This window comes from Lathyrus oleraceus, chromosome 3, assembly GCF_024323335.1.
Source record: "Lathyrus oleraceus cultivar Zhongwan6 chromosome 3, CAAS_Psat_ZW6_1.0, whole genome shotgun sequence".
In the NCBI taxonomy this organism is placed as follows: domain Eukaryota; kingdom Viridiplantae; phylum Streptophyta; class Magnoliopsida; order Fabales; family Fabaceae; genus Lathyrus; species Lathyrus oleraceus.
Window position 1 is genome coordinate 137,482,338 of NC_066581.1, and position 4,884 is coordinate 137,487,221.

The 4,884-nt window shown below is 37.4% G+C and overlaps 1 non-coding gene across 1 annotated transcript; it reads left to right on the forward strand.

The window, feature by feature from the left end:
- Window positions 1-725: 725 nt before the first annotated feature.
- On the forward strand, window positions 726-832 carry LOC127133386 (small nucleolar RNA R71). The gene has a single exon (XR_007807365.1). It is a non-coding gene; the product is annotated as a small nucleolar RNA R71 (small nucleolar RNA).
- Window positions 833-4,884: the final 4,052 nt, after the last annotated feature.

Here is a 4,884-nt window from a genome sequence, read left to right on the forward strand (position 1 = left end):
TTAAAGCTACCTGAGAGATCTGGGTTTCAAGCATCTTGGTATGAGTAACTATTTGGTCAACCTTGGTTCCTAACTGAGTAATCAATTCGTTAACATGAATGTTTTGGTTCATGAACTCCTTGTTTTGTTGGGTTTGAGTGGTGATAAAATTTTCCATAATTTTCTCAAGGCTCGGCTTTGGTGGTACAGGTTGCATAGGTTGATTTGATCTAGGGGCTTGATAACTAGGTCTCGGAGGTGCATTATTTTGAATAGGGTTATTGTTTTTATAGGAGAAGTTAGGGTGATTCCTCCATCCAGGATTATAGGTATTCGAGTATGGGTTCCCTTGGGTGTAGTTCACTTGCTCGGAGTGGGTTTCGTTCAATAGACTACCTTCTGCGGATTGGTGTCCTTGGGTTCCACATATCTCACAATCCGACAAAACTGCGGCTATAGTATTCGGGTTTATGCACATATGCTCGACCTTAAGGGCTAATGCGTCCATTTTAGCCTGCATCATGTCTATGGAGCTTAGTTCATGCACTCCTCCTTGGGCTTCCTTTTTCTCAACGGTCGCTCGTTCGACTCCCCATGATTGATGGTTTTGAGCCATGTCTTCAATGAGGGCACTAGCTTCAGGATAAGGTTTGTTCATCAGAGCACCGCCTGCGGCAGCGTCGATGGTCATCTTTGTGTTATAATGAAGTCCATTATAGAAGGTTTGAATGATTAACCAATTTTCTAAGCCATGATGTGGGCATGCTCGTAACAACTCTTTATATCTCTCCCAAGCTTTGAACAACGATTCTCCATGGTTTTGGGTAAATCTAGTTATATGGTTTCGAAGAACAGAGGTCTTACTCGGGGGAAAATATCTAGCAAGAAAAACTCTTCTAAGGTTATCCTAAGTCGTAATGGAATTGGGTGGAAGGGAATCTAACCATGATAGAGCTTTACCTCTGAGGGAAAAAGGGAATAATCTTAAACGTATTGCCTCAGGAGAAGCTCCATTGGTTTTAAAAGTATCTGCTAATTGAAGAAATATTTTTAAATGCTGGTTAGGGTTCTCGGTAGCGAGACCCGCGAATTGTCTCTGTTGCACTAGTTATAACAGGGATGGTTTAAGTTCAAAATTATTGGCTGGGATGATCGGGTTTACTATACTAGAACTAGGTTCTTCATTAGATGGTTGAGCGAAGTCCTTAAGAGGTCTTTGGGTTTGATCTTCGGCCATAGCTCTCTTAATTCTATGAAAGAATAAACGTGCGCGAGTGTAACGTTCAGGTTCCGCCAGAGGGTTTACTAAGCTTAAACTTCCGGTGCTGCGAGTTCTTCGCATTGACCGGCGGAAAATAACCTAAGTCTAAACGATATAACAACAGGAAAATGAAATTTGACGAAATTGGTCCCCGACAACGGCGCCAAAAACATGATGCGTTGGAAAACTTGATGCGGTGTTCACAAGTATACGAAAGCGTCAGAGTAATATAAAAGATTATCGTATCCACAGAGACCAATTGTCAAGCTATCGTTATCTGTTGTTATGGTGTTTATCAAAGGCAATCAAAATAAGTGTTTTTGTAGTGTGCAATAAAAAGTAAAGTATTGAAATAGAATATAATTAATAAAGACAGGGTCGAATGTAATTCACGTAATCAATTTGTAATCCAAGTACTTGCTAATAGAACTACTTATGGGCAACGTTTCCTACTTTGAAAAGAACTAATTTGACAGGAATTGTCGCTTTCGCGTATTCAGAACCGAGTTGTACTCCCTAATCAAACCCTCTTATTGTCACTTATAAAAAGGCGCGCATTGCGTTAGAGTAGTAAACCTATTTTTAAGAAATATAGTATCTTGACTAAGTTGAAAAGTATTATAACCTGGATTTCTTAACCAAAAGAGGTTCTCACGAACTAGACTCTAAACTTATAAACGCGTCCGAAAATAGTTTTAAAATCTCTTTTCCTCTTCATGTTAAAAACTCCTAATGAACTAAACAAAGCGCTTTCGCTGTTTTTGAAATAGTTAAAAACAATTAAGTTTATAAAGACGTTGGACGACTTTCGATCTTACCCAACGGAATTGAAGTGCGGGAAAACTTAAGTTGAAAGTTAAAATAGCCCTTTAAGTGTTTCTACGAACAATTGTACGGATTACTGGTTTAATTACGATCCTTACATTCTAGCCTTATAAATTTAGCTAGACATGGTAAAGTAATAGTGCATTAAAATAAATAAAAATAGTGCGAGTGCGGAAAGTAAATAATTTAAAGCGAGTGCGAGGAAATAAATAAAAGTAAAGCGAGTGCGAGGAAATAAATAATTTAAAGCGAGTGCGCGGAAATAAATAAAGTAAAGCGGGTGCGGGAAATAAATAAAGTAAAGCGAGTGCGGGAAATAAATAAAGTAAAGCGAGTGCGGGAAATAAATAAAGTAAAGGCGAGTGCGGGAAATAAATAAAGTAAAGGCGAGTAATAAAAACCTGCTCCAATCGGAGGGCTGAGTAAATTGCAATACGGAAAAGAAAATGGCGGCAGGATTAACTTCCTTCCAAAGTGCTCCAAACTCGATTACAGACTCTATCACAGACTTGATGACACAATTGTGGTAACACTCCAATGCGAAGCGATTACCACTATAAAATACTGAATATATGCCTAAGTGAAACAAAGTTGCTTCTGAGTTTGCCTCTGCTCTAAGTTTGGATGATTGTAAAACTGAATTCGCGTTTCTATTTATAAGCAAATAAAAAAAGTGGAATTGACTTGGATGCCCTTCAACTTGAAAATAGAGGAAACCGTTTCCTTCTTGTGGCGCCCGCCACAAGGCTATGGCGCCTGCCACAAGCACAAAGTGGGGCGTCTTAGTGGATGAAGTGGGGAAACGTGGGAGTTGAGGAAGTTGGACTTGGACACCTCATGGCTTGGTCTGTGGCACCCGCCATGGGGTAGGCCATAAGCACAAAATGCTGAATTTTAGGGTTTTTAGCTCTTTTTCACTCCTTTTCTCGATCGGGGCTCCGATTAAAGTATAAACCTGAAAACAAAGGAAAACACAGTAATAACACAACAAAATGACAATAAAACGACTAGAGTGCATGTGAAATCGGAGTCAAAAATACGTAAATTTTAGTGTGATCATATATGAAACTTGAGGAGTTATTAATTAATGAAAAAAAAACAATTGGGAAATGAGGACTTGTGGTCTTAACCCATCTCCACCATCACGACATGAGAAGTGGAAGAGGACTCATTAAAGACCAATTGGAGAGTTCACTTCAGATACCTCACGTGCAGTCTCCGTGAAAATTGTAAGTATATTTTTTTTGTCAATTAGAATATTAAATGTATGATTTGTTGTGTGTAGGATTCGTTGTGTGTAATATAAATCACTTTGGTAATGATATCTTATTCATATTTTGTAGGATTTGTTGGTTGATATGGTCAATTAAGGTTCCTTTATTTCACATGTACGATATGATATATTAGTAGAAGTAATTAGAATAAAAGAGCATGGTGGATATGCACGTAGTGTTTGATAAAGCATCGACTTGAGATTATTCTTTGATACATCGAGAAATAGTAAAGACTTGTGAAAGAAAGAGATGCATGAGCTAGTTGATAAGAAGTTATCACATGAACGGGAAGTCCAAAAGAAAGAGTTGGAAGATAAATTATAACAGGACCTTGAATCCCGAAAGAAAGAGTTGGAGGAGATGTACGATAAAAGTTAGAAAATGCATTAGCACATGAGTAGGAAATATTTAAGAAAGAATGAGATGAGCTTTATGTGGAATGTGAGAATAGTGTTTTATATGTTGAATCTGTTTTGTGTTGCTGTAGGATAAATAGTTTGTGCATTCTGTGTTATTGTTCTTTTTATGAGGCAAACATTAGCATCAGTGGGTGTAACCGTCCAACCGATTACAAATGAAGATGAAAAGTGTTTGAAAGAGTTATTTTGGGTGGTGCGAGTACAAAAGGAAGTTGTTCAAGCGTCCATATAGATAACCAAAATGATATCACGGTTCCTTCCGATGATTCTATAAGAAAATTAGTGTGTTTCATTCCGATGATTCTATAAGAAAATTAGTGTGTTTCACCGGGCTTAAGCTGTAGAGACGTTTTGGAGATTTCCACCTTCTTCCAGGGGATCTTGGAACAAGGCGAACACAGTATTGTTAGACGAGTAAGGATTATAGAGATCAAGGAATTTGGAGAGCAGAAGGTTTTCATGAGCGGATGCGATTGAAGATCCAAGTCATCCAATTACTTGTAATGTGCATTTTTTATCTTGAATTCGTTTTGAACAATATGAGTAGATAAACCCCTCAATGCTAGGGGGTGTCCCTGATTTAGAATTGTAATGACTATGAGTTTATGATTGCATTTATAATATTGTTTTTACGGTAATCTTTTTATGTGTTTAATGCTTTCTCTTTCGGACCAATCGAGATTGCTATATGATTATCAATTAGGTTGGACCGCCATTGATAAGGTTTTCATAAGATTACTCTGCAGTAGATATCACATAAGACCAGGGATACCATGTATGAATCAGAGCATTCTTGAAAGGTTTTTTCATAGAAATTAGGGTAAAATGATTAAAGGTTTTCTCATCAAGGACTTGGGAAAAAATACCCTTGAGAACTGGTAGTAATTGATATTTGTTGATGCAATAGTGACTCAGAGTTGTTACAGGGACAAATCATACACCTTCCCTGACATTGTTCTGCATACCTTGTAAACCCTTATTTTTACAGTATTATTTTCCTTTGCCTTTATTTTTATAATTTTGATTTTAAAAACCCCAATTGTAATTTTTGTTTAATTGAACGATGAATTTAGCTCAATATTAACTTGCAGTCCTTGAGATCGACATTCGAGGAATTTCCCCTTTA